We start from the raw sequence: 22,435 nt of genomic DNA, 5'->3' as shown, positions 1-22,435 counted from the left end.
TAGAAATGTTAAAATGTGGTCACCAGTCACTTTTAACATACATATGTGGTAATGTGGTCCCCAATCACATTACCTTTGTGGTTGCCAGCCACATTTATTTATTATATAAATATATCAATATTTTGTTTGATTCCATTGAGAAATCAATCAATTGAATATTATTGTGTTAGATAATATTCATATATAAACGCATTTGCAAATAATCATAAATCATGTGCATTTCTAAAGTAATCTCATCATTCATATATCATATGCTTTTGTAATTTGGTATTTTGGTAAATTCAATTTATTTGTATTATAACAAATGTGTTTATTAACGGTAAGGATATTATACAATAATGATCCTTCCGCAGGTTCACCTACGGAAACCTTGTTACGACTTTTACTTCCTCTAAATAATCAAGTTCGGTCAACTTTTGCGAAACAACCGTAACACGCAAGGCGTCACAGTGATCACGTCCGGAGACCTCACTAAATAATTCAATCGGTAGTAGCGACGGGCGGTGTGTACAAAGGGCAGGGACGTAATCAATGCGAGTTAATGACTCACACTTACTGGGAATTCCAAGTTCATGTGAACAGTTTCAGTTCACAATCCCAAGCATGAAAGTGGTTCAGCGGTTTACCCGGACCTCTCGGTCTAGGAAATACACGTTGATACTTTCATTGTAGCACGCGTGCAGCCCAGGACATCTAAGGGCATCACAGACCTGTTATTGCTCAATCTCATTATTGCTAGACGCAATTTGTCCATTTAAGAAGCTAGTGTCCTTATAATGGGACAAACCAACAGGTACGGCTCCACTTACATAAACACATTCAAACACAATAAACATTTTACTGCCACCATGAATGAAGGCTATATAAGCTTCAGCACCATAATCCTGAAGATATCTATTTAATATATTTGAGTCTCGTTCGTTATCGGAATTAACCAGACAAATCACTCCACGAACTAAGAACGGCCATGCACCACCACCCATAGATTCGAGAAAGAGCTATCAATCTGTCTTACACACTTATGTTCGGACCTGGTAAGTTTTCCCGTGTTGAGTCAAATTAAGCCGCAGGCTCCACTCCTGGTGGTGCCCTTCCGTCAATTCCTTTAAGTTTCAGCTTTGCAACCATACTTCCCCCGGAGCCCAAAAGCTTTGGTTTCCCGGGAAGCGACTGAGAGAGCCATAAAAGTAGCTACACCCAATTGCTAGCTGGCATCGTTTATGGTTAGAACTAGGGCGGTATCTGATCGCCTTCGAACCTCTAACTTTCGTTCTTGATTAATGAAAACATCTTTGGCAAATGCTTTCGCTTAAGTTAGTCTTACGACGGTCCAAGAATTTCACCTCTCGCGTCGTAATACTAATGCCCCCAAACTGCTTCTATTAATCATTACCTCTTGATCTGAAAACCAATGAAAGCAGAACAGAGGTCTTATTTCATTATCCCATGCACAGAATATTCAGGCATTTGAAGCCTGCTTTAAGCACTCTAATTTGTTCAAAGTAATAGTACCGGCCCACAATAACACTCGTTTAAGAGCACTAATGCAGGTTTTTAAATAGGAGGAACATATGAAAAAATACAAGTATTTAATCACATATAAGAACTCCACCGGTAATACGCTTACATACATAAAGGTATAGTACTAACCACAATTGTAAGTTGTACTACCCGTATGAAGCACAAGTTCAACTACGAACGTTTTAACCGCAACAACTTTAATATACGCTATTGGAGCTGGAATTACCGCGGCTGCTGGCACCAGACTTGCCCTCCAATTGGTCCTTGTTAAAGGATTTAAAGTGTACTCATTCCAATTACAGGGCCTCGGATATGAGTCCTGTATTGTTATTTTTCGTCACTACCTCCCCGAGCTGGGAGTGGGTAATTTACGCGCCTGCTGCCTTCCTTAGATGTGGTAGCCGTTTCTCAGGCTCCCTCTCCGGAATCGAACCCTGATTCCCCGTTACCCGTTGCAACCATGGTAGTCCTAGATACTACCATCAAAAGTTGATAGGGCAGACATTTGAAAGATCTGTCGTCGGTACAAGACCATACGATCTGCATGTTATCTAGAGTTCAACCAATAAAACGATCTTGCGATCGCTTGGTTTTAGCCTAATAAAAGCACATGTCCCATAAGGTTCATGTTTTAATTGCATGTATTAGCTCTAGAATTACCACAGTTATCCAAGTAACTGTTAACGATCTAAGGAACCATAACTGATATAATGAGCCTTTTGCGGTTTCACTTTTAATTCGTGTGTACTTAGACATGCATGGCTTAATCTTTGAGACAAGCATATAACTACTGGCAGGATCAACCAGAATAATGTTTCTTTCTTCATATTTCATTCATATTTTTTGAATTGAAATAAGTAATATAAATATTATAGATTTCCATTTTATATAAATTTCCGTTTTTTATTAAATCTATTTTAAATCGATTACGGCCATTTTTATATAGCATTCGTATTCGTAAATTCCATTCATGTTTTATACCATTATATATATATATTTCCATAATATTGTATATTTATATTATACATATTTCATTCTAAAATATTATTTTGTTTCCAACATACATAATTATTGTATCCACACATGTATAATTTTTGTTTAACCAATATAAATATTGAGTTAAATCATTTGCATTTTGATGATAAATTTAAAATTTATCTTTTTCCATATAACTCTCTGGTAATATATAACATAAAACCGAGCGCATATGATATTCATATATAAAATTTGGTAATTTTTCCATAATGTAATAATATCAATATATTTATTATACCGGGGTAACGATATAATATTTCCTTTTATGGCGTGGTAATAAATTATTAGTTTATTATCTTCATTATTATTAATAAATAATAATGCCTGCCGTCAAAAAATTAACGATAATATATGGAAACGATTTGTTATTCTATGTATAATAGAAACTTGACTTTTGTTTCAACGATATTATCTAAGGGCGTATATTCTTATTAACCGCGGAGCCAAGTCCCAAATGTTCATAAGAACCTGAGAAACAAATTTGTACGGAAAATAATATACTATATTTGTAAGTAACCAATATAATGAGATAGGTCGGCAACCAGTGCCTTCCTACCTAAATAGTAGTTTTGAAACCCGCTGTCATTAAAAATTAACGATGTTATATGGAAACGATTTGTTATTCTATTTATAATAGAATACTTGACTGTTGTTTCAACGATATCATCTAAGGGCGTATATTTTTATTAACCGCGTAGCCAAGTTCCCAAATGTTCATAAGAACCTGAGAAACAAATTTTTACGGAAAATAATATACTTTATTTGTAAGTAACCAATATAATATATAAAGCGGGAGGTCAGCAACCACTGCCTACCTATAGTAGTTTTTGAACCCGCTGTCCTCAAAACGGGTATTTTCAATTCTGTTTGGCATCCAACATATAGGATATTCTCTTATATATCAAGAGAATACAGTAATATTATATTAATATTTCCTTTATTCATATATAATTAAATATATTTTTCCATTATTCATACGATAAATATTCATTTCCATATGATTAATATTTAATTTCCATATAATATTGTCGAAATCATATAAATACATAAGTTTCGAACAATACGAGAGGTCGGCAACCACTGCCTACCTATAGTAGTTTTTGAACCCTCTGTCGGTACCAGCCTTGCTTACACTACTATAACCTTTCACGTATATGGGCTATTCCTATAATTCTAAGAGAATATAGGAATATTTTATCATTTTTTCATTTATACATACGATAAATATTCATTTCCATATGATTAATATTTAATTTCCATATAATATTGTCGAAATCATATAAATACATAAGTTTCGAACAATACGAGAGGTCGGCAACCACTGCCTACCTATAGTAGTTTTTGAACCCTCTGTCGGTACCAGCCTTGCTTACACTACTATAACCTTTCACGTATATGGGCTATTCCTATAATTCTAAGAGAATATAGGAATATTTTATCATTTTTTCATTTATACATACGATAAATATTCATTTCCATATGATTAATATTTAATTTCCATATAATATTGTCGAAATCATATAAATACATAAGTTTCGAACAATACGAGAGGTCGGCAACCACTGCCTACCTATAGTAGTTTTTGAACCCTCTGTCGGTACCAGCCTTGCTTACACTACTATAACCTTTCACGTATATTGGCTATTCGTATAATTCTAAGAGAATATAGGAATATTTTATCATTTTATCATGTATACATACGATAAATATTCATTTCCATATGATTAATATTTAATTTCCTTATATTATTGTCGAAATCATATAAATACATAAGTTTCGAACAATACGAGAGGCAACCACTGCCTACCCTATGGTCGGCAACCACTGCCTACCTATAGTAGTATAGTATAGTATAGTAGTACTATAACCTTTCATATGTATGGGTTTTTTTTATATCATACTAATAGAAAATAGAAATATTCCATCATTTTTTCCTTTATATATATAAAATTATATTTATTTTATTAATTTTTCCTTTATTATAATATGATAAATATTTATATATACTTATATATTTTTTCCTGTATTCATATAATATATATATTTTTTTTAATATGTATATTATTTAAATTAATATACTTATATATTTTTTCCTGTATTCATATAATATATATATTTTTTTTAATATGTATATTATTTAATTTAATATACTTATATATTGTCTGTATTCATATGATAAATATTTTTTATTTTCATATGAATGTTTTATATTTAATATACCTATAGTATTGGGGTTTCTTTCAAATACTATAAGAATATACGAATATTTCATATATTTTTTCTTTAGTCATAATAAAGTTATAATTTCTATTATAAGAGAAGGACACCACTTTCATTAGCGTCACTAAATTGATGACAAGCTATTTGGCAACCTGATAGAATTTCGTAGTCTTTATTTCTATCATTAGTAGATGGGGACAATTTCATATGCGTCACTAAATCGATGACGAGCCATTTGGCAACCTGATAGAATTTTGTAGTCTTTATTTCTATCATTAGTAGATGGGGACAATTTCATATGCGTCACTAAATCGATGACGAGCCATTTGGCAACCTGATAGAATTTTGTAAAGTCTTTATTTCTATCATTTGTAGATGGGGAAAATTTCATATGCGTCACTAAATTGATGACAAGCTATTTGGCAACCTGATAGAATTTCGTAGTCTTTATTTCTATCATTAGTAGATGGGGACAATTTCATATGCGTCACTAAATCGATGACGAGCCATTTGGCAACCTGTAAAGTCGAGGTATGGAGGCTTTGAACAATTAAGAGCATTGATTGATAGTGGCTCTCAAAGCACAATTATTTCACAGATTCTAAAATTGAAAAAATTTCGGTCTCATACTGAAATAAGTGGAGTATCTTCCACAGGAACGTGCATCTCCAAGCACAAAGCGGTTATTTCGATGAAAAAATTCTCCGAAAAACTTAGAAATTGAAGCACTTATTCTCCCAAAGCTTATGAAGGCACTTCCAGTCAACACGATTAATGTTGATCAGAAAAAATGGAAGAACTTTAAATTAGCCGACCCCGATTTTAATAAACCGGGTCGCATTGATCTAATCATTGGAGCAGACGTATATACTCACATTCTGCAAAATGGAGTTATAAAAATAGATGGTCTCCTTGGGCAAAAAAAACTGATTTCGGGTGGATAGTTTCTGGATGTAAAAAATGCAAAGGAAAAGAAACCATTGTACCCACAACAATAGAAATAAAAGATTTAGATCGCTACTGGGAAGTGGAAGAAGAAGAAAAAGATGATATCGAGTCTGAAATCTGTGAAAATAAATTTATCAAAACGACAAAAAAAGATTCAGATGGGCGATACATTGTGTCAATTCCATTCAAGGAGGATGTCACCTTAGGAGATTCAAAGAAACAAGCGATAGCTCGTTACATGAATCTGGAGAAAAAACTAAAAAGAAATGAAAAACTTAAGGTTGACTACACTAAATTCATGAATGAATACATGGATTTAGGACACATGATTGAAGTGAGTGATGAAGGCAAATATTTTTTACCGCACCAGGCAGTGATTAGAGATTCAAGCCTTACGACCAAATTGAGAGTAGTTTTTGATGCTTCAGCAAAAACTACGAATAACAAAAGTTTGAACGACATAATGTGGGTTGGGCCACGAGTTCAAAAAGATATTTTTGACATTATTATTAAATGGGAAAATGGGAATTTGTGGTTTCGGCAGACATTGAAAAGATGTACCGACCAATTAAAATAGATAATAATGATCAAAAATATCAATATATTTTATGGAGAAATTCTCCAAAAGAAAAAATTAAAACATATAAATTAACCACAGTCACTTACGGAACTGCATCTGCACCATATTTGGCTACCAGGGTTCTGGTAGATATTGCAGATAAATGTAAAAACCAAGTTATTAGTGCAAAAATTAGGAATGATTTCTATATGGATGACCTAATGACTGGAGCTGATTCGGTAGAAGAAGCTAATAAATTAATAACATTAATTTCCCATGAATTGCAGAAAGTTGGATTCAACTTAAGGAAATGGATTTCCAACAATTCCAAAATATTAACCACTGTGGAGGACACAGGGGACAATAAGGTTCTCAATATTATCGAAAATGAATGTGTTAAAACTTTAGGACTAAAATGGGAACCTCAAAATGATTTATTTAAATTCAGCGTAAATTGTAATGAATCAAAAAATATAAATAAGCGCGTTGTGTTAGCAAAAATATTTGATCCGTTAGGATGGTTGGCACCAGTCACTGTTTCAGGAAAACTTTTTATTCAAAAACTTTGGATAAATAAAAGTGAATGGGATCAGGAATTATCCATAGAAGATAAAAATTATTGGGAAAAATATAAAGAAAATTTATTATTGTTAGAGAATATTCGAATCCCAAGGTGGATTAATTCAAACAGTTCTTCAGTCATTCAGATTCACGGATTTGCGGACGCCTCCGAAAAAGCATATGCTGCAGTAGTCTATGCTAAAGTAGGACCTCATGTTAATATAATAGCTAGCAAAAGTAGAGTCAACCCTATAAAAAATAGGAAGAAAATTCCCAAACTCGAGCTGTGTGCAGCTCACCTGCTTAGTGAATTAATCCAAAGACTAAAAGGATCAATTGACAATATAATGGAGATCTATGCTTGGAGTGATTCCACGATTACCTTAGCATGGATTAACAGTGGTCAAAGTAAGATCAAATTTATAAAAAGAAGAACGGATGACATTCGGAAATTAAAAAATACTGAATGGAATCATGTTAAGTCAGAGGGTAATCCAGCAGATTTAGCATCCAGGGGAGTGGATTCTAACCAGTTGATCAACTGTGATTTTTGGTGGAAAGGTCCGAAATGGCTAGCCGACCCAAAAGAACTTTGGCCTCGGCAGCAGTCTGTAGAAGAACCTGTCTTAATAAATACGGTATTAAATGACAAAATAGATGATCCTATTTACGAATTAATAGAAAGGTATTCCAGTATAGAAAAACGTATACGTATAATAGCATACATAAATAGATTCGTGCAGATGAAAACAAGAAATAAAGCCTATTCATCAATTATTTCAGTAAAGGAGATAAGAATAGCGGAAACACTTGTTATTAAGAAACAACAAGAATACCAGTTTAGGCAAGAGATAAAGTGCCTTAAAATCAAAAAGGAAATCAAGACAAATAATAAAATATTGTCTTTGAATCCATTTTTGGACAAGGATGGTGTTCTAAGAGTTGGAGGAAGATTGCAAAATTCCAATGCAGAATTTAATGTTAAACATCCAATCATTTTAGAAAAATGCCACCTAACAAGCTTATTAATAAAAAATGCTCATAAGGAAACATTGCATGGAGGGATAAACCTAATGCGAAACTATATCCAAAGAAAGTATTGGATTTTCGGGTTGAAAAATTCGTTGAAAAAGTATTTAAGAGAATGTGTAAAGTGTGCAAGGTATAAACAAAATACAGCTCAGCAAATAATGGGTAACTTGCCAAAATATAGAGTGACGATGACATTCCCGTTTCTTAATACTGGAATAGATTACGCAGGTCCTTATTATGTTAAATGTTCAAAAAATCGTGGCCAAAAAACATTTAAAGGATACGTTGCCGTATTCGTTTGCATGGCCACCAAAGCCATACACTTAGAAATGGTAAGCGATCTAACTTCAGACGCATTTTTAGCAGCACTCAGAAGATTTATTGCTAGACGGGGAAAATTTTCCAATATCTATTCAGACAACGGAACAAATTTTGTAGGAGCTGCAAGAAAATTAGATCAAGAGTTATTTAATGCAATACAAGAAAATATAACGATTGCAGCGCAGCTTGAAAAGGACAGGATTGATTGGCATTTTATTCCCCCGGCAGGACCTCACTTCGGAGGTATTTGGGAAGCTGGAGTTAAGTCAATGAAATACCATTTAAAGCGTATAATCGGCGACACTATTTTGACTTACGAAGAAATGTCAACTCTTTTATGTCAAATAGAAGCATGCTTAAATTCAAGGCCATTATACACTATAGTTAGTGAGATGGACCAACAAGAGGTTTTAACACCAGGTCATTTTTTAATTGGAAGACCACCTTTAGAAATAGTCGAACCAATGGAAGATGAAAAAATCGGAAATTTGGATAGGTGGAGACTTATCCAAAAAATGAAGAAAGATTTCTGGGTTAAGTGGAAAAGTGAATATTTGCATACGCTTCAGCAAAGGAATACATGGAAAAAGGAAATTCCTAATATGGAAGAAGGGCAAATAGTTTTATTAAAGGATGAGAATTGTCATCCTGCAAGATGGCCTTTAGGAAAGGTGGAAAAGGTCCATAAGGGGAATGATGATATGGTCCGGGTGGCTAAAGTAAAGATGCAGGAAGGATATATCACTAGACCCATTACTAAAATTTGTCCCTTGGAAGGAATAAAGTCTGTTGACAAAAATGAGGCTGAACAGGAGCCAAAAAGGCGAACTAGAGCGACATCGGGAATGTTAAAGATCGGAATCATCATGGCAATGTTGTTGTTTGTGTTAAGTTGTCAAGTTTCTAGCGCATTACCTAAAGATATAGCACCAAGATATTCTATAGACAAAATAAATAAAACCTCAGCAATATATCTAGACCCGCTAGGAGATGTTGAGATTGTGAGTACTTCTTGGAATTTGGTTATCTATTATAAAATGGATCCATATTTTAAAATGTTAACAAAGGGTAATGCGCTTATACAAAGTATGAGGAAAGTTTGCGAAAGACTTCATAGCTTTGAAGAGCAATGTAGTCTAGTCTTAGATAATATGCAAAGTCAGTTATCGGAACTTGAAGAAAACAATAAATTGTTTATGATGCAGTCTAGATCTAGAAGCAAGCGTGCTCTTTTCGAATTTATGGGTTCCTTGTATCATATTTTATTTGGTATAATGGATGAAGATGATAGAGAGCAATTAGAAGAAAATATGAAGAATTTGTTAGATAACCAGAACAACCTTGATAAACTAATTCAAAAACAAACATCTGTGGTTGATTCAACTTCTAATCTATTAAAGAGAACAACAGAAGATGTTAACTCCAATTTTAGAAGTATGCAAATAAGAATTGAGAACATGACAGAAGTTCTTACAGAAAATTATTATGTTTATAAGGAATCAATAAAATTCTTTATGATTACGAAACAGCTACACTCATTGATTGAAGAAGGCGAAAAAATTCAAGCAGGCATTATAAGCCTGTTGATTGATATTAATCACGGTAGGCTAAATACAAATATTCGTAGGCCAAATCAGCTCAGAAAGGAAATTGCCAAAATTCGGCAGAGTCTTTCGGAGAATTTAGTAATTCCAGGAAAACGGTCAGGTACGGAACTTAAGGAGGTGTATACGTTGTTAACAGCCAGAGGTTTATTTATCGACGACAAATAAATAATTAGTGCAAAGGTGCCTCTCTTTAGCAGGCATCCATCCAAACTGTTCAGGCTTATTCCGGTGCCAATTCGAAATGAAGATCGGATAATAATGGTGCATACAACGTCCGAATATTTAATTTATAATTTTGAGATAGATTCCTATCACATAATGACGGAAGCCACATTAAATCAATGTCAGAAATGGCAATTAAATAAGAGAATATGCAAAGGAAGTTGGCCCTGGAATTCAGCGAATGATAATGCATGTGAGATTCAGCCTCTAAAGCCAAATAAGGCGGCGAACTGCATCTATAAAACAGTAGTCGACTCTAAAAGTTACTGGGTAGAGTTAGAAAAGAAAAGTAGTTGGTTGTTTAAGGTTACTGTGAATTCAAAAGTCCGTCTGCAATGTACTGGCTCTCAAATTGAATTGTTTGATTTGCCTCAGCAAGGAGTTTTAAGCATTGCGCCATATTGTACGGCAAGAACCGACGATAAAATTCTAGTTGCCCACCATAACATTCAGTCCGAAAGTGAAGAATTATTATCAACACCTTATATAGGAGAAGTTAGTGAAGTGCCGAAGATTATTTGGGATCCGCTGAAACTATCAATATTAAATCATACTGAGGAATTTGAACGATTGAATAATGAAATTAAATTTATGAAAGAGAACCATCAAAAATTGAAAGATTTACATTTCCATCATATTTCCGGACATGCTGGATTAATTATTGCTTTAATAATAATGATAGTATTAATAATATATTTCATACGGAAATGTGCTGTGCAACAAAGAATGCAAGCAATAACCTTTGCAGGTCCGTTGCCAGTACTATAAATATCAATAGTAAATAAACAATAAAATTATATAACAAAAAAAATATACAGTCCACTATATCGTTGTTTAATAGAAAATGTACTTCTACATAGAAAAAGCAAAATGTTTAAAATAAGTTAATTGAGTACAAATTGTTGAATTAAAAATAATATAAACCATAATTGTAATCCAATAAAATTAAAAGCCAGGAAGACTAGGGCCATCGGAATCTTAGTTGCAAAATAAATGAACATATATCAAATAAATACAGTCCACTACTGTTATAAATGCAACTAATATACTAATGTACATCTCAGCTTTGCTGGCCCTTTGGCAGAATGTTTACACATGAACACGAATATATTTAAAGACTTACAATTTTGGGCTCCGTTCATATCTTAGTCCTAAAAGTCTCCTAAAATAGTCCCTTAGTGGGAGACCACAGATAAGGTCCTCGCCGCTCAAGATAGGCAGATGTGCCGGAGCGTGAGACCTCGATAAGGCGGGGACTATTTACTTAGGCCTCTGCGTAGGCCATTTACTCTAAGGTGCGATTCTCATGTCACCTATTTAAACCGAAGATATTTCCAAATAAAATGAGTTTCTTACAAAAACTCAACGAGTAAAGTCTTCTTATTTGGGATTTTACAGGCAGCGAGGCCCACTATGAAGCAGTGGTAATTATTAAAAACAAAATTTGTGGTAACGCGCGAGCGCTCCTCACGTCACATAATACTGTGCTAAATTTCGATGCAATTCTGGCTAGGCTGGACTGCACATACGCGGACAAAACGTCCCTACGAGTATTACGTCAAAATCTCGAGATGGTTCAACAACGTGATGCCGATCTTATGGCATACTATGACGAAGTCGAGAGGAAACTCACGCTCGTCACGAACAAAATAATTATGTCGCATAGTGCGGACACGGCAACTATCTTAAATAAGGAGGTTAGGGACGATGCCCTACACGCATTTATTGCTGGGCTGAAAAGACCGCTCAAAGCACTGGTGCTACCAGCACAACCAAAAGACCTTACGACTGCGTTAGCGCTTGCGCGGGAGGCTGAAAATAGCATTGAAAGAAGTGCATTCGCGGCGTCATACGCGAAGGCCATCGAAGACAAGGCTCTTGTGCACGATGGCAACAGGCGTACTAATAAATTTCAGGGAAAGCAATGGAAAGGAGAGGATAAAAATCCACACTTCATTCCTAAGCAATTCCAAAGCAAGCCCCAAGAGGACAGCCCCTGGCAGAAGCGCGGGGACCCCGAAATTGTAGACCATAACAAAGTACAGCCTATGGAGATCGACCCTTCGACAGCCAAATTTAGGAAGGAAACAAATTGGGGAAAGCCTCAGAATAATAGCAACAACAAAAGACAGAATTCATCTCAGCGTTATTCGGGACAAAGACGCCAGCGTGTTAATAATATAACTCAATCCCTCGAGCAGGAAGAGTCAGGGTATTCCGTCACAGCTGAAGCGGAAGTCGCCAGCATTGAAGAAGGTAACGACTCCGACGAACTTAAAGATCTGCTACATTTTTTAGGGAACGCTCCCGACTGCCGTTCATCGAACGACAGTTGGCTGGTAGAACACTAAAAATACTTATCGACACGGGGGCGGCAAAGAATTACCTTAAGCCCGTAAAGGAGCTAAGAAATGTAATGCCGGTCAAGCCCCCTTTACTGTGAGCTCTATTCACGGCTCCAGTGACGTCAAGAACAAGTGCATAATGCGCATTTTTGGGTTAGACGCCCCATTTTTCCTGTTGGACACACTGAGCACGTTCGATGCTATAATAGGCTTCGACTCGCTAACGCGAGCAGGAGTGGCATTGAACTTAGGCGACAGCGTAATAAAATACGCAAACGTCACTGAAAAGCTCAAATTCTTTGACTGTGAAAACGTTAATTTCACTAAAATTGATGACATAGTGGTACCAAATTCGGTGAAAGCCGAATTTAAAAATGTTATTCTGAAAAGAATAAAGGTGTTTTCGACCTCTAACGAGGCGCTAACTTTCAACACCTCGGTCACCGCCACTATTCGAACTAAGAGTGACGAACCCGTCTACTCCAGATTATACCCCTACCCCATGGGGGCAGCAGACTTTGTTAACAACGAGATCAAGGAGCTGCTGAGCAATGGCATAATAAGGCCTTCCAGATCCCCATACAACAGCCGTGCTTGGGTAGTTGACAAAAAAGGGACTGACGATAACAGCATCAAAAATAAACGCTTGGTAATCGACTTAAGGAAACTAAATGAACAAACAATTGCTGACCGCTACCCTATGCCAAGCATTCCCATGATTTTAGCGAACTTGGGAAAAGCCAGATACTTTACTACCCTAGACTTAAGGTCAGGGTATCACCAGATATACTTGGCCGAGAAGGACCGGGAAAAAACCTCTTTCTCAGTTAACGGAGGGAAATACGAGTTTTGCCGATTACCTTTCGGATTAAAAAACGCAGGTAGCATATTCCAAAGAGCCATCGATGATGTGCTGAGGGAAGAAATAGGCAAGATATGTTACGTCTATGTCGATGACGTCATTATATTTTCAGAAAACGAAACCGAACATTTTAATTCTTTAAAGAAAGCGTAGAATTCCTAGGCTTCATAGTCACTAGGGGGGGAACGAAAACAGACCCTGAAAAAGTCAGGGAAATACAAGAGTTCCCCGAACCCAAAAATCTGTTTAGCCTTAGGTCTTTCCTCGGCCTGGCGAGCTATTACAGAAGCTTTGTGAAGAATTTTGCCTCCATTGCCAGGCCTCTCACTCATATTCTCAAAGGGGAAAACGGTACAGTGAGTAAAAACATGTCGAAAAAGGTTCCTGTTACATTTGATGAAACCCAGCGCAATGCGTTTGATCACCTGTGTAACATCCTAGCATCAGAAGATGTCATTTTGACGTACCCCGATTTCAAATTACCATTTGACCTAACCACCGACGCTTCAGGCAGTGGTATAGGCGCGGTATTGTCCCAGAACAAGAGGCCCATCACCATGATCTCTCGTACGCTGAAAGACTGCGAACTGATCTACGCCACCAACGAAAGAGAATTGTTGGCGATAGTCTGGGCAACAGGCAAACTTCAAAATTACCTATACGGTACCAAAGAGGTAAGGATCTTTACAGATCACCAGCCCCTCACATACGCGGTATCCGAGAAAAACACCAACGCTAAAATTAAGCGATGGAAAGCATTTATTGATGAGAACAACGGGAAAGTATTTTACACACCGGGAAAACAAAACCTGGTAGCGGACGCGCTATCTCGACAACCCCTGAACAACTTAGAGGCTGAGGCCCAGTCCGATGCAGCCACGGTGCATAGTGAGCTTTCCCTTTCGTACACTATAGAAACCACAGACAAACCTCTGAACTGCTTCAGAAACCAAATCATTTTGGAAGAAGCAAACCAACCGCTTCGGCGAGACTTCATAATCTTCGGCAATAGAACTCGCCATATCATTAACTTTAATGACAAAGACTCGCTTGTAGAATCCGTTAAAGAAATTGTCAACGCCAATGTCGTGAACGCGATTCACTGTGATTTCCCTACCCTGGCGCGTATTCAACATGCCTTGAGGCAGGAGTTCCCTGCGACAAAGTTTTGGCATTGTAAAGCCTTCGTCAGTGATATTACCAACGTCAATGAACAGCTTGAAATCACTAACACCGAGCACAATCGCGCCCATCGGGCTGCACAAGAGAACGCTAAACAAATTCTCCGGGATTATTACTTCCCGAATATGTCTAAACTAGCTAGCGAAGTGGTCGTAGAGTCTGCAATAAAGCCAAATACGACCGCCATCCTAAGAAACAGGAATTAGGAAATACCCCTATACCTTCATACGTTGGAGAAATGTTGCATATCGACATATTTTCCACTGACAGAAAAATCTTCTTAACCTGTATTGACAAATTGTCCAAATTCGCCATCGTACAACCCTTAGTTTCTAGGGCAATCATCGATGTACGAGCCCCTATTCTCCAATTGGTAAACTTCTACCCAAATATCAAAACCATATACTGCGACAACGAAGCCTCTTTCAACTCTGAGACAATCACGTCGTTGCTTAAAAACCAATACAGCATCGATGTTGTCAATGCGCCACCGCTACACAGTAGCTCCAATGGCCAAATTGAAAGGTTTCACAGTACACTGGCAGAAATCGCCAGATGCCTCAAAATTGATAAGAAAATAGAGGATACTGTGGAATAGATCTCACGGGCTACGATAGAATACAACAGGTCGCTACATTCTGTCATAAAGTTTAGACCAGTGGAGGTTATCCACGCTGGCAATGACGAGATCATGTTGGCAATCAAAGATAGAATTGACAAGGCACAACAAGTTAACCTGGACAGAATTAACCCTTCTAGACAAAACCGAATCTTTGAAGTTGGTGAAAAGGTACACCTACGTAACAACAAAAGGTTAGGTAACAAATTGACTCCGCTTTATTCAGAAGAGCGTGTGGAAGCAGATCTGGGAACATCTGTTCTCATTAGGGGGAGGGTGGTCCATAAGGACAATATCAAATAGACATTTGATATTAAATACTCACCATTTGCTATAATTTCCACAGGCTTGCCGTAATATCCATCATACTTCTAACCACCGCAAGCGCGCGAGTTACCGACTTCTCGCATGCAAAATACATCCCGGTGTTAGACGGGAATGTATTAGTATGGGAACAGTATGGCCTGATTAGGCACTCGACAAATCTGTCTGAGTTTTCTAGCATAATTGACTCTACAGTCAGAATGCTTGAACTGTTCCCACAGTCCCACATGAGGAAACTTCTGGAAGTCGACATCAACCATGCCCAGAACATGCTGGATGAAATTACCGTGCACCGTAGAATGGCCAGGAGCCTGGATTTCCTGGGCTCGGCACTCAAGGTCGTGGCGGGCACGCCCAACGCGGAGGACCTCTTTAGAATCAAAACTAACGAAGCAGCCCTAATAGAGGCAAACAATAGGAAGGTAGTAATAAACACAGAAACGCAAAAACATATTAACCAACTCACAGACACAGTAAACAGAATCCTCAAAGAGAAAAGGGACGGGTTGGTTGACTCTGGCCACCTTTTCGAGACCCTCTTAGCCAGAAATAGAATACTAATTTCAGAAATACAAAATTGCATGCTCACGATCACACTCGCAAAAAACAATATGATAAATCCAGTTATTTTTAATCACAATGACCTTAAATCTATCTTCGACGAACAGCTCACAGAGGTCCCCATAGTTAGTCTTATGGATGTATCTAAGATTAAGATTTTTCAAATTAATATTTTTATCCATGTAATTGTTCAATATCCTAAAGTTAAGTTTATTTGTAAAAAAGTGCTGCTCTTTCCTGTTGCTCACTACCATACCATGTTACAAATTGAAGAAAACGTCTTGGCGGAATGTGATGACGGAGTCCTAGCAGTTTCAGATTGCGCGTCTACCAACTTGGCCACGTTCTGCAAAAAGGCGGTTCACGACACCTGCGCCAGGCAGTTACATGCCGGCGGTGTGGCTACATGCCGGACGCAGCCCAGCAATCTAGAGCCCCTTACAATCGTGGACGATGGAGTAATAATCGTAAACGAGAAATTTACGAGGATTACTATCGATGACGGGCCTACAACAACCGTAATAGGGACCCACCTTATTACCTTCGAACGGAAGGCAGTCATCAACGGCTCAGTGTATTTGAACCTCAATTACGCTGTGGATAAGAGCCCTGGAATCGCGGCCTCCCCATTAATCAACATCACCGGACATGATCAAATACTGAGTCTGCCGCTACTACAGCGGATGAACGAGCACAACCTGCGGCTGATGCAGGAGCTCAGAGAGGACGTGTCCGCGGGAGGTGCACCAAAAATCTGGTTCGTCGCGGGAGTCGCCGTTAGCTTCACGCTATGCGGCTGCAGTCGCAAACGGGAGGCATCCCAGTTGCAAAAATCCATTGACGAATTGGCTGTCACCGAGGACGGCGTCTAATTTAAGGGGGGAGTAGTTAACAACGAACTCCCAGGTTAGCATCAGCAGGCCTATTTTTATTCCTCCTATTAATATTAATCATTTTATTACCCATAATTTATTAATATTAAGCATTTAATATTATAATCATTACTCCACTCATGTATGGTCCACCCCAAATTGGGTCCACCCTAATTGGCTCGAGAGCTGAGCCAACATATTGCGCCCTTATGGGCCGTGGCTTTGTCCAATTGGCTAGCAGCGATCGTATGACTTCTGCAAAATGTGCATGGTCAGCGGCCTGCCACGGGCATCCGGTCAGGCATGAGCTTTTGTTAGTTCTTAAGTTCAGTTCTGATTTTATATTCAATTAAAAAAGAGCACAAGCTCATATAACGAAACTCCGGCACTTAGCCGTTAAACCTTTTTATTACAAAATATACCGGCTGAGTCCCTAGGCCAGCGGTATTGAAGGACAGTCTCCTTCCAACGTAATCATCCTATTTCATCATAGAAACAGGACAGCCAACCGGCCCCCCACTGGACAACCAGCAACAGCCAACCGGCTACCTACACTGGGAGACAACAGCGAGGGATATATTATTGCCTACCTCCCACTCCACTTAATAACTTACACACGTGTTTGCATGCACACATATGTATGTATATACGTATGCATGTATATATAAAACTTTTGTGTTGCCAAATGTTACTTAATTTTCTAAATGAAATGAATCTATGAATTAATGTGTAATATTTACAGTTAAAAATCGACTTCTGAGAAATATCCCCAGAGAAAGAGCATGCATTGGTTTCGAAATAGGACGACCTGAAGCGAAGTGTTTCCTTTTTAAGATAGGAAGATTAAAAAACATCTCAGCAGGCAACAGCTTACCGAAGCACAGTCGGCAATAAATTAAGGTAATATAACTAATAACAAAATTTCTATTTACTTATTGTTATATTTGTCATTCTTCGTTTTCTATAGATGCCCAGGACTTTTTATTTGTTATTTCGCTTGACAGCGCGTTTCGTTAAATATGTTTAGCTGTAAGAACTTTAAGAAAAGTTTAACAATTTAATTTTTAAGAAAACAGTTATGGAATTTTTATGTACATATAGTTATATGTACTATATAAAAAATAATAATTACGAAATGATTAAATTCGTGTTAATAAACAATAAATATGATTCGTTCTTAAAACAAAAGTGTTTGCTCTGAAAATAAAAATATTCATACTTCAGTTTTAAATTTGTAGAACTTAAACCGTGATTTTCTAATGCACATATTAAAATTTGACGAGTTTGGGTCAAGTATTTTTAATATTTATTTTAAGTATTTCCCATACTTAAAGCAGTACATTTATCGCTCTTAAATTAGTACTTTATTTCTTAATCCCATCAAATGTTAGTACTTGGATCCAGAACGTTCGTTCTCAAATTCACAATTTCGGTTTCAAATTATTCGTTCTTGAATTTAAATTGTTGTTCTTGAATCAAAAAAATTCGAGTTTACCATACTTTCGATGCGGTTCGTTCTTGATTAAATATCGAAAAGCGTTACTTTTTCCCTGAGTGTACCTGCAACTGTTGCTGCAATTTGCTTCGCGTCTTGATGTTTGTGGTGAACACAAGCTTTTTCAGTCTGCTGTCCAGTTGCGCAGTATGCGCGAGTACAACTGACACCAACAATTCCTCGCGTTCCATATTTATCATTTTCGTCTTTATCGAAGTGACGAGTCGGCTTGCATAAGACGACATGCACTCTCCAATCCCTGGGCGTCCTTCTAGCAGCTTGAGAAGTGTTGCTGCAGCTGTTTCTACGCCGACAAATCTTTGCGTAAATAGTTGCTTGAATTCAACCCAAGTCATTCCAGGAAAACATATCTGTGAAAGCCATTGCGATGCACTGCCCTCCAAAGCTTTGCTGAAAGCAATCACAAGTGCACTACCCTCAAGTGGGTTTTCAGTAAAAATCATGTCGGCCGTAATACTCCAAGCACATGGATCGGCGCCAGCAGCTTCGGGATTGTATTTTGGTAAAAACATCGTCTTTGGCTCACGAGGCGCTGCGCTAGCCTGCATTGTCCGCAGCAACTCCAAAAATTTATATTTTGTTGCTCCAAAATTTGGCGCAACTCAGAGTTAGGAGGGCCGAATCCTCGAGGAGCGAGAGTCCTCTCACCGACTCTCGGTGATATAAAGAACACAAGACAGCAATTACGGTTGTTCTGTTATCTCTATCCTTTGTGACGTTCAGCCGTGCCTCGGGTAGTCAGGGCTGGCCAGGGTCGTCCAGGAAATTTCTTTGTTTCAGGACAGTGGTGCTAGAGAGGAATCCCCGACCCGAGTCCCAGTGATAACGCGCAGGGTTAACCTTAACTAGGCTTAAATATAGACGCAGAGTTTATTCATTCCTTTTCTCGGTTACAATGATTATATAGAACTGTATGGAGCTCCCTCGGCCTAGTTTCCGTCTTCCACAGCGAGGCTCTTCGTATCTCGCGTCTTCGTCCGGGGACGCGGTCTTCCGTACGCGGCTGCTCCGAATTCCGTCGAGTGCCCTGGAATCAACGTAAGCAGATGCTGTTGGACCCTGAAGTCGGCGTGGAGAATTATACGGGACCCTGAAGTCAGCTAGGGTGGGGTATATACGTAGGGGTTGATCTTACTCTCCAATAGTTACCACTTGTTGATCCCGGTCCTGATCTTGCTGCTTTCCCGCTCGCTGGTGACGTCCACCTCGGTCGACTCCGACCACCGACTGCCCTTACTGAGGCCAGCCGCCCGCTTTATATAGCCCTTGGCTTAGTGTGCCCGTATGTCCGTATGTCCGAATTGCCCGACTTAGTGTGGCCGGGTTTCGGGGTTAGTGTGCCCCTCTAGTTATTTGGGCGCCTTGTTTGAATTTGAACTTCTTTATGATGATTATTTATTATGTTTTGGTTTTATCTAATATTATGTATTATGTCTTATTTATTATGTATCATGTATTAGGTATTATTTATTATTTATTATGTATTATTTATTATGAATTATTTATTATTTATTATTGTGCGCGCCCGCGTCACACCTTCTTTATTACAATGTTGTCACATACAATATTCATGTTGCTGTATTAAATTCAAATAATGCTACCAATGCTCCGACATATATTTTTTCCAGTATTCATATAATATATGTTTATTTTCATATGTATATTATATAATATATAATACTTATACATTGTCTGTATTCATATGATAAATATTTATTATCATATGTTTTATATTTATTATACCTATAGCATTGGTATTTCTTTCTAATACTATAAGAATATACGAATATTTCATATATTTTTCCTGTAGTCATAATAAAGTTTTCATTTCTATTATAAGAGCAGGACAATTTCATATGCGTCACTAAATCGATGACGAGCTATTTGGCAACCTGATAGATTATTGTAGTCTTCATTTCAATTTTTAGTAGATAGGGACAATTTCATATACGTCACTAAATTGATGACAAGCTATTTGGCAAGCTGATAGAATTTTGTAGTCTCTATTTCTATCATTAGTAGATGGGGACAATTTCATATGCGTCACTGAATCGATATCGAAAAACTCAATAAGGAGATGCACAACGCCGCTGCGTTTGCGAATCCTCATCCTCCTACGACCCCAAGAACTCCCGAAAGAGACCTGTATCTGTGGTCCCCAGAAATCGCAGAACTAGTGGCCGAAAAAAGGCGCCTCAGAAGAGTCTGGTTCCCCTCGCGCAACCCCAGAGACAAGATAGCACTCAATCGCGCCACTAAGGAGCTCAAGGAGAAGCTTTGCGGCCTAAGACAGGACTCCTTCAATAGATTTCTTAAAGAACTGGAACCTGGAGACCCGCAGCACAACCTTTGGAACGTCACGCGGCAAATTAAAATACCAGTGAAAAAGGTGTCACCAGTCCAAAAAGCAGACGGCTCCTGGTGACGGTCTGAAGCAGAAAAAGTTGAAGCATTTGCTGACTGCACTCACTCCTTTCGACCTACGCACAGCTCAAGAGCAAGCTGACAACATTAGGTATTTACTAAGCCCAAGTGTTCCTGGACCCCCCATACAGCCCGTCGCACCAAAAGAGATCGCTCAGGAAATTTCATAACTGAAAAACGGAAAGTCTCCAGTCCCTGACCGCATCGACGCATCAGCTCTAAAAATGCTGCCCCTAGCATGCTCACAGATGCCTGCCAATATCTTCAACAGCTGCTTCAGACTAGGGTACTTCCCGAGACAATGGAAACGAGCCGAAGTGATTACACTCCTCAAGCCTGGAAAACCTGAAGCCAATCTAGCCTCCTATCGCCCGATTAGTTTGCTGGCATTCCTCTCCAAAATACTCGAAAGAGTATTCCTGCGCAGAGTAATGCCAGTAGTGGATGAGGCCGGTTTGATCCCTGATCACCAGTTTGGCTTCAGACGCTCCCACGGAACACCAAAGCAATGCCACCGGCTTGTTGAGCGCATACTAGAGACGTTCGAAAGTAAGCAATATTGCTGCGCCGTAATGCTCGATATTAAACAGGCGTTTGACAAAGTCTGTTCCCACTTCGCATTTCTCAAATCGTTTACGGAGGGAAGAGTATTCCAAGTTAGATGCGGATCAACAACTAGCACGCCTAGGCCCATAAGAGCTGGAGTGCCTCAAGGCAGCGTTCTTGGACCAATACTCTACACGCTGTACACAGCAGACCGTCACATCACACCCTCCCGGTGCCTTACTGTGGCCACCTAGCCTCCGCCACTGATCCCCAAGAAGCTATCATCCAGAGAGAACTGGATCCATGGCTGAAACGATGGAACATCGCAGTTAATACAGAGAAGTCATCCCACACCACATTCTCGCCCCGCAGATGAGATTGCCCCCCAGTTACACTCAATGGAGAAACCATCCCATCCTCAAGCTCCCCGAAATACCTAGGGCTGACCTTAGACCGCAGGCTAACATGGCGCCCTCACCTGATGGCCAAGATATACCAGGCTGATCAGCGCCTTTAACAACTTCTCTGGATCATCGAAAAGAGGTCCAAACTAAGGGAAAGACTAAAGCTCCTCCTATACAAAGCCATGCTCAAACCGATTTGGACTTATGTAATACTGCTTTGGGGCACGGCAAGCGTATCGAATCGCATCCGAATACAGCGCTTCCAAAACAAGTGCCTGAAGATAGTCGCAAACGCCCACCCATATCATGAGAACTCCACTATTCACAAAGAGCTCGGAATTCCATGGGTGGCAGAGGAGATCTACCGCCTCAGTGAGAGATACTCCAGAAGACTGGAAAACCCCCCAAACTATCTAGCCATAAACCTTCTCGACAACAGCCAAATCCCCAGACGTCTGCAGAGAAAACACCTCCTCAATCTCCTCCATCAATAACTTTTTATAAATAGTCTGTCCCATATACATTCATGTAATCTCCTAAGTTAATGTACCCCCAAACATTTAATTATTGTCCACTTGGACAGTGTTGGGTCATGCAGCCGCCAAAACTGTGCAGTAGACTAATTTTATACCCTTAATATTGTAAGCCGAAGTAGTCAGTAATAGCAGTTGTGATGCGCATAGTGCAAACCGCTGTTCTCGTACGAATTTATCTGTACTCTCTCTTTGTTATCTACCTACATTAAGCTTGGGCG

The 22,435-nt window shown here is 38.5% G+C and overlaps 1 long non-coding RNA gene and 1 other non-coding gene across 3 annotated transcripts; both read right to left on the bottom strand.

Annotated features, from left to right (window-relative positions):
• Window positions 1–336: 336 nt before the first annotated feature.
• LOC120457437 lies at window positions 337–2,331 on the bottom strand. The gene has a single exon (XR_005616962.1). It is a non-coding gene; the product is annotated as a small subunit ribosomal RNA (ribosomal RNA).
• Window positions 2,332–19,158: 16,827 nt separating this feature from the next.
• LOC120456097 lies at window positions 19,159–19,739 on the bottom strand. Of its 2 annotated transcripts, none has more exons than XR_005616806.1 (2): window positions 19,457–19,739; window positions 19,159–19,407 (listed from the first exon to the last, which is right to left on the bottom strand). It is a non-coding gene; the product is annotated as an uncharacterized LOC120456097 (long non-coding RNA). The 2 variants fall into 2 exon arrangements; XR_005616807.1 differs by having other exon boundaries at window positions 19,159–19,397.
• Between the last annotated feature and the right edge of the window lie 2,696 nt (window positions 19,740–22,435).

The sequence above is a fragment of the Drosophila santomea genome, chromosome X, assembly GCF_016746245.2.
Source record: "Drosophila santomea strain STO CAGO 1482 chromosome X, Prin_Dsan_1.1, whole genome shotgun sequence".
Taxonomy (NCBI): domain Eukaryota; kingdom Metazoa; phylum Arthropoda; class Insecta; order Diptera; family Drosophilidae; genus Drosophila; species Drosophila santomea.
This window is presented reverse-complemented; position numbering and strand designations above follow the sequence as displayed.